The 14,836-nt window shown below is 44.0% G+C and overlaps 1 protein-coding gene and 1 long non-coding RNA gene across 2 annotated transcripts in view; one reads left to right on the top strand and one right to left on the bottom strand.

Annotated features, from left to right (window-relative positions):
* The window catches only part of MID2 (midline 2), a 348,031-nt gene that overhangs the window by 63,650 nt on the left and 269,545 nt on the right, over nt 1-14,836 (bottom strand). The window lies entirely within an intron of this gene.
* On the top strand, nt 6,376-8,269 carry LOC148508644 (uncharacterized). The gene is made up of 3 exons (XR_015869561.1): nt 6,376-6,830; nt 7,238-7,305; nt 8,134-8,269. It is a non-coding gene; the product is annotated as an uncharacterized LOC148508644 (long non-coding RNA).

Raw genomic sequence — 14,836 nt, 5'->3', positions numbered from 1 at the left:
ATAATTAATACATTTTAAAAAACCTATGAAATTCCTTAGACAAAAATCCTTACGGTTTTACATATCCCATTAAGGCTTCTTAATGTTACAAGTCCAGTCCACGACTTGTCTCCTGCCAGTATTCCACCTGCTAATGACCATGCTTCTAGGTTGCCGGTTGCTAGGAGACCCAGACGTCGGAGGATTTCACAAGTTTCCTCCTAGTGTTGCCTGATTAGCAGCTGATCCTATTTGAACTTTCTGGACTGTCGCTGCCCTTTCAGCTATAGAGTTTTCATGTGGAACTTTTGGTTATGCAACTTGCTTTCTGTGCATCCAGACTTCTAGTTACTATCTGTACATGTTGCGTGTACTCTGCTCACCAGCTTCTAAGTGACCCAAGTACCCCGGGTTCAAGCATCGCTGTCTACTGGGCCCTCCAGGCCATCTAGCAATCCTGCTTCAAAACCACGTTTCAAGCATTGCTGTCTACTAGGCCCTCCAGGCTATATAGCAATCCTGATTCTATACCACGTTTCAAGCATCGCTGTCTACTAGGCCCTCCAGGCCATACAGCATTCCTGCTTCTACACCACGTTTCAAGCATCGCTGTCTACTAGGCCTTCCAGGCCATCCAGCAATACTGCTTCTACACCACATTTCAAGCATCGCTGTCTACTATGCCCTCCAGCAATCCTGCTTCTTCACCATGTTTCAAGCATCGCTCTCTACTAGGCCCTCCAGGCCATCCAGCAATCCTGCTTCTATACCAAGTTTCAAGCATCACTGTCAACTAGGCCCTCCAGGCCATACAGTAATCCTGCTTCTGCACCACATTTCAAGCATCGCTGTCTACTAGGCCATCCAGCAATCCTGCTTCAATACCACGTTTCAAGCATCGCTGTCTACTTGGCCCTCCAGGCCATCCAGCAATCCTGCTTCTACACCACACTTCAAGTATCGCTGTCAACTAGACCCTCCTGGCCATTCAACAACTTTAATTTTGGCTGTAAGTCTACAGTATATTCTATTGACTGTCCTATTGTATCAGCTCCTGTGGTTAACTGCAGATTCATCACTCTCACAGAATGGAATTTTTGTCACTCACAAAATGGTGGAGCTGCTAACTCACAGAATTGTGTGCTCATTGGAATACACACATGAGGTTTGAGCAGTTATGTGGCTCCCACATCCCACTCAGTGCCCACAATCTTCCCATTCGATCACCACAACAATCTCACTGGCTTACAACATCCTTCTCACCACATACATTTATCTCAATTAGAATACACCTTCAGCTCCCTTATTTTAAAACTATCACACTGTGTCTATGCATGTACACTTTCTTCCCCTATATGCTTCCATGCTGCTATATATTCCCCAATCACTACTGCTGTGTGGTCTCCCAACTGTGCTAGTCTGTGTTCTCTCATCCACACCAATCTGTCTTTCTCCATCCGCACCGCCCTGCATCCGTGCCTTCTCCACAGCAATGTTGCTGTCTTTCATCTGTGGCACTCTTTCTTCCTCCAGCTGTACTACTATGGTCCCCCTAACTGTGCAACTCTGTCTCCTCCCCCCACCCGCACTACTCTGTCTTCTTACCCATCCACACTAATCTGTATTCCCCAATCCCTACTGTTGTGTGTTTTCCTATTGTGTGTTCTCCTATTTGTGCTAGTCTGTATTCCCTTATCCACACCAATCTGTCTTTACCCATCTGCACTGCTCTGTCTTCCCATGTTCATGCCACTCTCTACCCCCATCCACGTCACTGTCACCCCAAACCATGCCACTGTTTCCCCCCCATCTGCACCACTGTTTTCCACCCATCTGCATTACTTTGTTCCTCTACCCTATCCGCACCACTGTTTTTCACCCATCTGCATCATTTTGGCTACCCCACCTCTCTGTTCTGCTTAACCTTCCTTCCCCTACTTGCCTTTTTGTCTCACCTATCCATGCTGCTCTGTCTTCTCCCCCATCCACACCACTTTTATCCCATCTGCACAGCTCTATTTTCTGCTTAGACCTCAGTTGCATAGACTGCATGTGTGTATTCCAATGAGCACACAATTCGGTGAATTAGCAGCTCCACCAATTTGTGAGTGACTGCAATCTCATTCTGTGAGAGTGTTGAATCTGCAGTTAACCATAGGGTGTGATGGCATACCATATCTGTATTGCGCAAGGAACACGTCCATTAAGGAGTCAGCTAGTAGGTTTTGTGAAATTTCAGATCATGTCTAAGAAGCCTTAATGAGACATGTAAAACCGTAAGGTTTTTTGTCTATGGAATATATATATATATATATATATATATATATATATATAAATAAAACATTGTCTTTTGGGGAGTGCATAAACTGGATTATACAACTCTATATGGGATCCAATTCCATGAATCTAAAATTCACCATTATCACCTCACACACTCTATGTATTATACTATATAAAAGGGGAATTGGATCCCATATAGAGTTGTATAATTCAGTTTAGGCGCTACCCAAAAAACAACGTTATCATTGTTAATTCCACATGCCCTTTCTGTCAAATGACCTTTTTGGGAATTAGCAGCCTTATTTGACTAATAGATAATTTACACCATCTGAGGATTTACAGTCACTAGCGCATTATTGGTATTTATATTTTCATAAATATATATATATATATATATATATTAAAAAAGAAAACATAGAAAGGGGACACCACATCGTGCTTAAAAGTATAACAATATTTTATTGCAATCTTTAAAAATGACAATGCGCGTACCAGAACAAGCGGTCAGAGCCTCCGCTAGCGTAAACAGTACAATAATAAGCAGAGGCAATCATTCGGTCTGTAACCTGGACGTCTCCAAGGACTTTTCTGGGAACTGGTTCCTCTGCACAATCCAAAACGCCAAGCCACGCCACTACACGTTTCATCGTAAGACTTCGCCCCCTTTCTATGTTTTCTTTTTAGTGTTGTTCCCGGCTGGATTCGGGGGTTCTTATATTGGGGAAGACGCCGATCCTTTTCAGATATAGGTTCTCTGCTTCACAATCCCACATTCATATGTGAGGAATTGGCTATAAGACGCTGTTTGTACAAACACTTGTGCGACTCATTCCCTGGACATTGGTATTGTTCTAAATTCTGAATTAAGCGCACTAATTATTTGTTATATATATATATATATATTAGTGCATCCGGAAAGTATTCACAACGCTTCACTTTTTCCACATTTTGTTATGTTACAGCCTTATTCCAAAATGGAATAAATTCATTTTTGTCCTCAAAATTCTACACACAATACCCCATAATGACAACGTGTAAAGTTTTTTTGATGTTTTTGCAATTTTAATAAGATAAAAAACACTAAGAAATCACATGTACATAAGTATTCACGGCCTTTGCCATGAAGCTCAAAATTGAGCTTAGGTGCATCCTGTTTCCACTGATCATCCTTGAGATGTTCCTACAGCTTAATTGGAGTCCACCTATGGTAAATTCAGTTGATTGGACATGATTTTGAAAGGCATACACCTGTCTATATAAGGTCTGACACGTGAAGTCCAAGGAATTGTCTGTAGACCTCCGAGACAGGATTGTCTAGAGGCACAAATCTAAGGAGGGTACAGAAAAATATCTGCTGCTTTGAAGGTCCCAATGAACACAGTGGCCTCCAACATCCGTAAATGGAAGAAGTTCGGAACCACCAGGACGATCGGAGGAGAAGGGCCCTAGTCAGGGAGGTGACCAAGAACCCAATGGTCACTCTGTCAGAGCTACAGCATTCCTCTGTGGAGAGATGAGAACCTTTCAGAAGGACAACCATCTCTGCAGCAATCCACCAATCAGGCCTGTATGGTAAAGTGGCCAGACTGAAGCCACTCCTTAGTAAAAAGCACATGGCAACCCGCCTGGAGTTTGCCAAAATGCACCTGAAGGACTCTCAGACCATGAGAGACAAAGATTGTACTCTTTTGCGTGAATGCCTAGCGTTATGTTTGGAGGAAACCAGGCACCGCTCATCACCAAGCCAATACCATCCCTACAGTGAAGCATGGTGGTGGCAGCATCATGCTGTGGGGATGTTTTTCAGCAGCAAGAACTGGGAGACTAGTCAGGATAGAGGGAAAGATGAATGCAGCAATGTACAGAGACATCCTGGATGAAAACCTGCTCCAGAGCGCTCTTGACCTCAGACTGGGGCGACGGTTCATCTTTCAGCATGACAACGACCCTAAGCACAAAGACTTGAGGCTGTAATTGCTGCCAAAGGTACATCAACAAAGTATTGTGAATACTTATGTAATGTACATGTGGTTCCTTAGTTTGTTTGTTTTTTATTAAATTTGCAAAAATCATAAAAAACTTTTTACACGTCGTCATTATGGGGTATTGTGTGTAGCATTTTGAGGACAAAAATGAATTTGATCCATTTTGGAAAAAGGCTGTAACATAACAAAATGTGGAAAAATTGAAGAGTTGTGAATACTTTCCGCATGCACTGTATAAAAATACATATATGTAGAAATAGTGGTTAAGAATAGTGCACAGATTTATACCCCAGGTAATTTTTTGCAAATAAAAAAGTGTCATCAAGAAAGAGTAAAATAACACACATCCTTTCAGTAAAGGTGGCAGCAGTCTTTCTGTAATTACGTTTGGCAGCCAGATGAAGGAATCTGAAAAGAGGTCTGGACAGAACATGCGCCTGATAGTGTAGTAATTTCAATACAAGTGCAAGTGCTCGAATTCAAAATGTGTGTACCAAATAAAAAATCTTTAAAGCTTATCTGAATTTCAATTGAGAAGCTCCCCAAATTGAGAGGAAAAACAGAATTTTTGAGGCTGAGCAGCATTCCCGAAAACAGGGTGGTGTCGCCCACGTTTCCCAGGCGGGACGAAATCAAAGTCTACATCGGTGGACACAGATATCCTGGCCTCACCAGCTGCCAGGCTTTGGTAAGATTTAGTAACTGCATTAGCAATTTAGATGGACAGAATTACACAGCTGCTTGTGTGCGGCTCTGCAATTCCATCCATCTATGAATCAGGCCCTAAGCTTGGTATGAGTTTTTGCCATCTATGTTGGAAGCATTTTTGATTATCACCAATGTCTGGGTATGAGCACAGGAAATTTATTTACATTTTCACTGTGTGAATCTGATGCACGTTTTTTATTGTATTGGCATACCTCCCAACATTTTGGATCCCTAAGGCAGGACCCCTGCACGTGCCAAAGATGCTCGTGTCTGAAAAGGGGCGTGGTCTCATTTCCACAAGGACACTCCCCCTGTGTGATGCTGTCATGGGGCATGTCCACAAGTCATGCCCCCATTTTACATCATGCTGGGGACGAGCCCAGCACCCTGTCAGCTGCTGGGCTCTCCCCAGCCCTCTTCCTGCACTAAATGGATGACGCACTCATGCATGCGGCATCCATTCAGCTTCACGGCACCGCTGCTCTCTGCTAAGCAGAGCAGAGCTGCGGCGGTGCCTGAGTGTCCCCAACTGCCCATGGGTGGGACGCCGGGACAGTCCCCAAAACATGGGATTGTCCTTCTGGAAATGGGACAGTTGGGAGGTATGTACTGAATATACAGTTTTTCAGCTTGGTAATTGAATCACATGTGTCATTTTGCGTTTTGTCAGTGCAGGGATTTTTTGGGATTACAGTGTTGTTTTTCAGCACATTATGTATTATTTCTTGGCATTTTTCTGTCTTAAGACCTTGTCACTTATTATAAAACAATATTACTCTATATTTTATTGTTTTTTATTTTTGGATACCCCAGAGAGTAAATGATGGTTTAAGGAAAAGTTTTTAATGCTAGTTAAGAAAAAAGGAACCGTTTGATAACCTATTATAATTCCGGTACACTTCCAATTGGATAGATTTATGGTGGTGGACACATGTTTGAGTTATATTTATAATATGATACACTAGATGGAGCTATTTTACATATATACAAAAATATATATAATTTTTAAACACTCCATGAATTTTTTCAAATAAGGTCCTAGCCACTTCCTAGTTATCATTATTACATCACGTGACCTGTCATAATGGAGCTGTGGCCCAGGGTGATGTCCAGACATCATCAGTTTCAGTCTTTTCAAAGGTAGTATTCAGTGGAGTGAGACGTATAATCAGGTTGTTCTTTTTATCGACATTTTTTAATAATTTGATATTAGCAAAGGAGAAGCAATTCAGACAACTGTAGGTAAATGGTCATTATAATTATTTACTAAGCAGAACTAAATCACTATATTTGGCAAAATAGAGCCACAGACACATGCATACATCAGCAGATATCAGGATACAAAGTCCATTGTAGATAACTTACTATACAATATAACAAAAGCTTACACAGGTATACACTAATCCACGGAGTGATATAATATTGAATATATTGTGTGAGAAAAGAATTAGGGTGGTGTTTGTTTTTGGGATGATGACTCACTTGTGTCTAGGGGTTAGTTATATGATAATATAATACATAAATGACCTCACATAGCCCCCTCCTCTCTTTAACCACCCCTGCTGGATCCCATATATAGCTAGCAGGCCCAGAGTGTTAGCTCAGAGATTATACCAGGTGTACCATGCTGACTTATTTTACTTATTACATATATCAACAACACTTCTCATGTTACAGAAGCAGCTCTTTTGCTCTTATAATTGTTATATATAAAAGGGATTGATATGTGTGACATGGCTACAAATGGAGTTTATTCACCTAACCTGTTTGTTTCTTGCATAGTTGCCCATAATCTCCAATGGAGGGGATAGCAGCAGTTTACATATCTATCCTCATAACATTTATTGTGGCTTTACTGGCTTTATCCATTTACTTCAGGTAAGTTACTATCATGTACAAATAAAGTAAGAGTTAATTTCTCTAGATAAAATGTATATTATTACTATATTATTTCCCAATTTAATTATTATTTTATTGATACAATAATAGACAGAGATGTGATATATTAATAAAGCCAAAAGAATATAAATAACTTGTATCCATTTTATCCTAAACCCTCGTTTGTAGGGAATGTAAAGTAAAATGTACAACACAGTTAAACCTGCTTTGCTATATTGTACTGTGATATCATTTGCTGCCCTGTGTGGCTGTGCTATACTGTAATACAATAGGCCCGCCTATTATATAATGTTACCCTATATATTGGTAATGAAATCCTATAAGATGGGGAGACCCCATGGTTCCTTTCTGTGTTCTGCCACTGAGCACTTCTCATTATTTTGTAGCTGTATACAAAGCAGGCTGGAGAGAATGCCATACAGGGACATAGAGTCCGGCTCTGACACGATACCAGGTAACAATAATAACTAGATTAATTAAGTGTAAAGTAAGGACCACAGGACAGAAAAAAATATGCCACAATCTCAGGGCCTGATACAGAGGACACACAGTTCATGTACAGCTGCCATTTCTCACAGATTCACAAGTGCAAAACTATGCAAATATCAGCTTGAGCGTTCCTCTTGTGTACTTCTGTGTGATGGACTGCGCTAACCCTGCAATGCCCGCTTTGTATATGTGACCAATGCTCATCTGCTCTGATGGGTCCAATCTCTCCACCATCATCTGCTCTGATGGGTCCAATCTCTCCACCATCAGCTGCAGCAATGAGAAGCCCCTGCCTGGCGCACAGCCTCCCTTGTCACTGTCTCACAATATGGCCACTATGACTGCGAAGCTGTGTAAGAGAACAAAGTCACATGACGAATACATGTACCCACAGCATGCTCCCATAACACGCCCATGCCACCAATGATATAGACACAAATGTTTGTTATTGGTGTTTGGAATCATAAATTGGGGCAGGATGCAGGAAAGGTAGAAATGTGGTCAAACCCTGTTTGTAATGCATATTGGCAGTGCTAATGCCGGCATGCATGGGAAGGGTGGTGGGATGTGATGTGCCATGCATCCCGCCCAAGGTCTCATTTTACCAGTACACATTAATACTGATTACTATTTACAAATAGAAGTGGGTTCCCGTTATCCTAATACTGCAACACATAGACAAATACTGTACATTATGATATTTCTTTTCTGGCTACATTGATAAATAGACCCCTAGATAACTAATTGTGGGCTGCTTATTATCCATTACTGTTTCTATTTTCTATTTTAATAGTTAATGAAGAAATGGAGTATGAAGAAAGTGATGTGGACGAGGAGTAGGGGAACCATCTGGAGGAAAAAGAGGAGAGCAGTGATAAATATATCATTATAAAACAAAAAATGAAAGTTCACTTTATGGACAAAGGCAAACAACAATAATGAAATAACTGAGAAGCAAAATAATAAATATACATTTTCCTGCCTATATGCTTTTTTTTTTAAGCTAATATTTAAATGTTGTTAATTATTTGTTGTAATACTATTTGTACTATTGTGATTAGTGCTCTGCAGCTGTGGACAGTGGCGAAAACAGGGTGGTATACACACAACACATGCATACATAGAGATACATTCATACACAAAGACTAAAATAACTGCAGATGTGAAACAAAGGGAAGAGAGAACCCTGCTCCTAAGGGAACTAAGAAGGAAAATAGGTGCTATAAGAGTGGTCTGTAATAGTACACACTAGGGATGAGCGGGTTCGGATTTATGGAGTCCGAACCCCCCGATCCGAGTCGGGTCTGAGTCAGGCTCGAGTTTTCCCGCCTGACTCGGATTTGAAATCGAGGCAAAATGTCATCATCCCGCTGTCGAATCTTGCGGGTTTTGGATTCTATAAAAGGTCACCGCGTCTGTGCCATTTCTCACTCCGGCTGTGGACAGTGAAGAGGGAGGGTGGGAGTTAGGGCTGGCTGGGCTGGGCTGTGTTGTGCTGCTGTTGTCCATAGGGGCTGGCTGGGCTGTGTTGTGCTTGTGCTGCTGTTGTCCATAGGGGCTGACTGGGCTGTGTTGTGCAGTCAGTTGTCCATAGGGGATGTGTCCACTCCAAAAGTCTATAGGGGCTGGCTGGGCTGTGTTGTGCAGTGTCCCATAAAGGCTGTAGTCCTAGAGGGGTGTTGTAGTGTTGCCCAGGGGGTGATCTGTCCATCAGGGGTGCTCCCCCCAAGTGCAAAAAAACAAATAATTATTTTCTGTGTTTGTGTGCGCAGTAGTCGCACGTGCATCAAGAAAGTAGCAGCGCCAAGCGTGCGCCTGTGTCATAAGTAAAGTTCCGGCTGGCTCGTCTGTTAAAGGGTGGTGTAACCCCCAAAGTGCACTCCAAACAAAATTAAAAATTCTTATTTTCTGTGTTGTGAATTGTGTGCACTGTGGCCGCACGTGCATCAACAAAGTAGCAGTGCCAAGCGTGTGCCTGTGTCATAAATCAAGGGCCGTCTGGCTTGTCTGTTAAAGGGTGGTGTAACCCCCAAACTGCGCTCCAAAAAAAAAATAAAAAAAATTTCTGTGTTTGTGTGCGCCTTAGCCGCACGTATATACTAATATAACATAAATGAAGGACAAAAATTTGTTTGATAAAAATAATAGGGAAAGATCAAGAACCACTTTCTCCAAGTGCTGAAGTTGCTGCCACTAGTTATGACATAGACGATAAAATGCCATCAACGTCGTCTGCCAAGGCCGATGCCCAATGTCATGGTAGAGGGCATATAGAATCCCAAATGACAAAAGTCAGGAAAATGACCTTAAAAAAAACATTTAAATCATCTGAGGAGAAACGTAAACTTGCCAATATGCCATTTTACGACACAGAGTGGAAAGGAACGGCTAAGGTATTTCCCTATGTTCATGACTAGTGGTTCAGCTTCACATGACGATGGAAGCCCTCCTCCTGCTACAAAAATGAAATGAGTTAAGCTGGCAAAAGAACAGCAAAGAACTGTGCGTTCTAAGAAGATATCACAAATCCCCAAGGAGAGTCCAAGTGTGGCGGTGGTTGCGATGCCTGACCTTCCCAACACTGGACAGGAAGAGGTGGCTTTTTCCACCATTTGCATGCCCTCTGCAAGTGCTGGAAGGAGCATCCACGATCCACTTGATGATATTCAAATTAAAGATGTCACTGTTGAAGTACAACAGGATGAGGATATTGGTGTAGCTGGCGCTGAGGAGGAAGTTGACGAGGAGGATTCTGATGGTGATGTGGTTTGTTTAAAGCAGGCTCCGGGGGAGACAATTGTTGTCCATGGGATGAAAAAGCCCATCATAAAAAGTCCATCACAGTCATGCCTGGGCAGAAGACCAAACATTCCACCTCTTTGGTCTGGCAATATTTCTATCCAAATCCGGACAACAACTGTCTTGCCATATGTACCATATGTAAAGGTAAATTAAGTAGGGGTAGGGACGTTAACCACCTAGGAACATCCTCCCTTATACGTCACCTGCAGTGCGTTCATAAAAAGTTACTGTCAAGTTCAGAAGCTTTGGCTAAAACCGTAAGCAGTCCAGGGACACCTAAATCCCTTTGTCCTGTTGTATCCACCAAGCACCTGCAAACCACACCGTCAACTCCCTCCTCGTCAATTTCCTCCTTAGTCAGGATCGGAAGTAGTCCTGCAGGCCATGTTACTGGCATGACTGACTCTCCTATCCGGGATTCCTCCTACTGCTGCTTTTGCTGCTGGGAGTCATTCAAATTTCTGCCCACTATCCCCATTCAGCGACTGCGTGCCGACGACTGGAGCATGAGCAAACAAACTTGAACCTGCCCTGCCATCACCTGAAGCAAGAGGTTGTGACGCGGTGGAACTCAACCCTCTATATGCTTCAGAGGATGGAGGAGCAGCAAAAGGCCATTCAAGCCTATACATCCACCTATGACATAGGCAAAGGAGGGGGTATGCACCTGACTCAAGCGCAGTGGAGAATTATTTCCGTGTTGTGCAAGGTTTTCTAGCCCTTCGAACTTGCCACACTTGAAGTCAGTTCAGACACTGCCAGATTGAGTCAGGTCATTCCCCTCATCAGGCTTTTGCAGAAGCAGCTGGAGAAAGTGAAGGAGGAGCTAAGATGGAGCAATTCCGCTCGGCATGTGGGACTTGTGGATGAAGCCCTTCATTCGCTTTGCCAGGATTCGAGGGTGGTCAATCTGTTGAAATCAGACCACTACATTTTGGCCACCGTGCTCGATCCTAGGTTTAAAGCCTATGTGGTGTCTCTCTTTCCGGCCGACACAAGCCTGCAGAGGTGCAAAGACTTTCAGCTGAAGCATAACGTGACATGTTAACAGCTCCTTCTTCATTTTCTCATGCAACTGGGGCTGTCAGGAAACAACTTAAGTATCCTAAGCAACCCGCTGGCGGTGATGCAGGGCCGGCAGGACCAAGTTTAGACATCTGGTCCGGACTGAAGGACCTGGCAACAATTTCTGACATATCTACTGTCATTGCATATGATACTGTCACCATTGACAGAATGGTGGAGGATTACATCGGTGACAGCATCCAAGTAGGCATGTCAGACAGTCCGTACCTGTACTGGCAGGAAAAAGATGCAATTTGGAAGCCCCTGTACAAACTGGCTCTATTTTACCTAAGTTGCCCCCCCTCCAGTGTGTACTCCGAAAGAGTGTTTAGTGCAGCCGAGAACCTTGTCAGCGAAAGGCGTAGGAAGTTGCTTCCACAAAATGTGGAGAAGATGATGTTTATAAAAATTAATTATCAATTCTTCCAGGGAGACCAGCCTCCAGAACGTACAGAGGGACCTGTGGTGGTGGATTCCAGTGGGGATGAATTAATACTCTGTGAGGATGAGGATGTACACAACACTGAAGAGGGTGAGGAATCGGAGGATGAGGAGGATGAGGACGACATCTTGCCTATGTAGAGCCAGTTTGTGCAGGGACAGATTAATTGCCAGCTTGTTTTGCGGGGAGCCCAAACGAACCAATCATTTCAGCCACAGTCGTTTTGGCATACCCTGGCACTGAAATGATTGCTTTGTTAAAGTGTGCATGTCCTGCTTATACAACATAAGGGTGGGTCGGAGGGCCCAAGGACAATTCCATCTTGCACCTCTTTTTTTTCTTTGCATTATGTACTGTTTGCGGCCTAGTTTTTCAAACTGCCATCCTGTCTGCCACTGCAGTGTCACTCCTAGATGGGCCACGTGTTTGTGCCGCCCACTTGTGTCGCTTAGCATAGTCATCCAGCTACCTCGGTGCAACCTTTTGGACTAAAAACAATATTGTGAGGTGTTAGGTGTTCAGAATAGACTGGAAATGAGTGGAAATTAATGTTATTGAGGTTAATAATAGCACAGGAGCAGAAAACCCCACAAATTCTGTGATTTTAGCTGTTTTTATGCTTTTTTAAAAAAAAATACAGATCCAAAACACAAAACCCAGATCCAAAACTCGAAAAAAGATCCAGATCTAAAACACGAAAAGTGGCCGGTGCACACCCCTAATATATACAGTGTGTGTATATATATATATATATATATATATATATATATATAAAGGAATCAAAGAACTGGCACTCGGAGACAACAAATAGACAAAAATTATGTATAATATTTAACGTTTTCGAGGTTACCACCCCGTCATCAGGACAAAATACATACAGCCACAAACAACACTTACCCCACCAATAAATACCCCATCAGTAGCCGTCTTCCATCACCGCGCACCACGAGCGCACACACCTCCCTCCGAATGCAGTCACCGCCGAACTTCCGGAACACCTTCCAGCCGTCACCATAGGAACTGCAGGCTTGCGTTCCACTGGCCGGCTTACTGCGCTCCAGTCCTGTCCAAGCATAGAACTGTCACCCGTGGCTTAATGCTGTGTTTTCCATATATATATATATATATATATATATATATATATATTGTGATATAAGCACTGGAGAAGCGCTGAATGGCTTCTATGTGTGTCACAGATTCCTGTCCTATGTGTTTTAAGACCCCAAGGTGAAGTCTGTTTGTAAAAACAGACTAGAAATGTCAGCTTTGGAGAAAAGCCGGAATGGGTCCTGGGGGGCGTGGATGTGAGGAGAGGGAGGGCTCCATCCATAGGCCACTCCAGGTCTTGGGCCTTTCAGTCTGGTAACAGGTTCATTAGGGCTTGCAGCTGGAAATGGCTAATATAAGCTGGGTTTGTTTGTGGCTGAGTGTCTCACACCTGGGGAAGTAGGCAAGCAGGCTAGCATGTCCAGAGACACTGTATGATTACCCTGTAAGTACTGTGCACGTGCTGTTATTGATGGTGAGCGCAGTAGGCCCTACCATTCTGGTAGTGAGGGTACCCACTGTTTAGTTAGTGCCCAGACGGGCTAGGGTTTTGTTTATGTTCTATTTTGTTTATGCGTTTGGAACAATAAAGACTGGCGCCAACCAGTTTGTACAAGAACCCCAAACTTGTGTCCTGTTTCTCCGGCTGCTGTGTGTGTAAAGAGGGAGTCCATCTACCCCAGGAGGATATATATATATATATATATATATATATACAGTATATATATATATATATATATATATATATATATTGTATATATTGTATATCCTATAGTGTGTCCTGGCAGCCCCACATTTTAAGGAAGAAAGCGGCACTCCTTAGTGATGAAAAAAGTTAGTTTTTCGTATTCATAGCATCATATACAAATAAACGTTGCAGTGTGTCGACGTTTCAAGGTCCTAAGACCATTTCATCAGGACTGTGTATAAAGTAAACAGTGTATGCAGGGGCGGATTGGGCCGCCGGGAAACCGGGACAGTTCCCGCTGGGCCGCCACCTCTCAGTAGTTTACACAGGACCGGGCCATTTAATATTATAGCTGCTGTGAACGGAGCTCAGCTCCGCTCAGGCAGCTTTGGGAGCTTCTGCGCATGGGCAGAAATTAATTATCCTGTCAGTCTAGGGGCGGGTGCTTACTACGGCAGCGCTGCGGCTGGAGCACTGACTCTAGTACAGGGAGAGAGAGAGAGTCATGCCGGCCGGGGCACCTGGATGAGGACAGCGCGGGCTGCACGGAAGGAAGAGGCTCCAACCAACTACAGTAGTAGGAGGTAAGGAGCTCAGGGAACCGGCTGCAGCCAGTCTTACCAGGGCTTAGGAGGAGATCCCCGTCCTCCAGCCAGCCGCTGGTAGTTGGAAGTTGGAATCTGGAGGGGGAGGGGGAGGGGCAGCAGTGCTGCACAGGGCGCAGCGCACTGCCGTCCTCCTACAGACCGGACCTTCACAGGGTGATAACATCCCCGGGGCCGGCACTGGCAGGGCTAGAGCATTGAAATCACTAAGCAGTGCTGTATACAGGTCAGTGTGTGGCTAATAGCAGAGCTTCAGGGGAAGGGTAAAATTAGGTCTTTGTAACTGTCCTGTCACTATGCCTTGTTGGTTGTATTGTTGTAAGCACTTGAAGGCTGTGGGGCAGTGTGTGTAGCTGTGGGGGCCATGTGTGTGTGTCTGTGCGACCATGGGGCAGTGTGTGTATGTGTGTGGCTATGGGGGGCATGTGTGTGTATGTGTGTGTGCGGCTATGGGGTAGTGTGGGGACAGTGTAGGTGTGTGTGCGGCTATGGGGACAGTGTGTGTGTCTGTGTGGCTATGGGGCAGTGTGTGTGTGCGCGGCTATGGGGGGCATTTGTGTGTGTATGTGTGCGGCTATGGGGGCCGTGTGTGTGTGTCTGCGGCTATGGGGCAGTGTGTGTGTGTGGCTTTGGGGACAGTGTGTGTGTGTGGCTATGGGGCAGTGTGTATGTGCGGCTATGGGGACAGTGTGTGTGTGGCTATGAGGCAGTGTGTGTGGCTATTGGGACAGTGTGTGTGTGTGCGGCTATGGGGACAGTGTGTGTGTGGCTATGGGGCAGTGTGTATGTGTGGCTTTGGGGACAGTGTGTGTGTGGCTATGAGGCAGTGTGTGTGGCTATTTGGACA

This window comes from Taudactylus pleione, unplaced genomic scaffold (assembly GCF_031769625.1).
Source record: "Taudactylus pleione unplaced genomic scaffold, aTauple2 ptg000352l, whole genome shotgun sequence".
Taxonomy (NCBI): domain Eukaryota; kingdom Metazoa; phylum Chordata; class Amphibia; order Anura; family Myobatrachidae; genus Taudactylus; species Taudactylus pleione.
The sequence above is the reverse complement of the archived record's forward strand: the minus strand, read 5'-3'. Positions and strand labels throughout refer to the sequence as shown.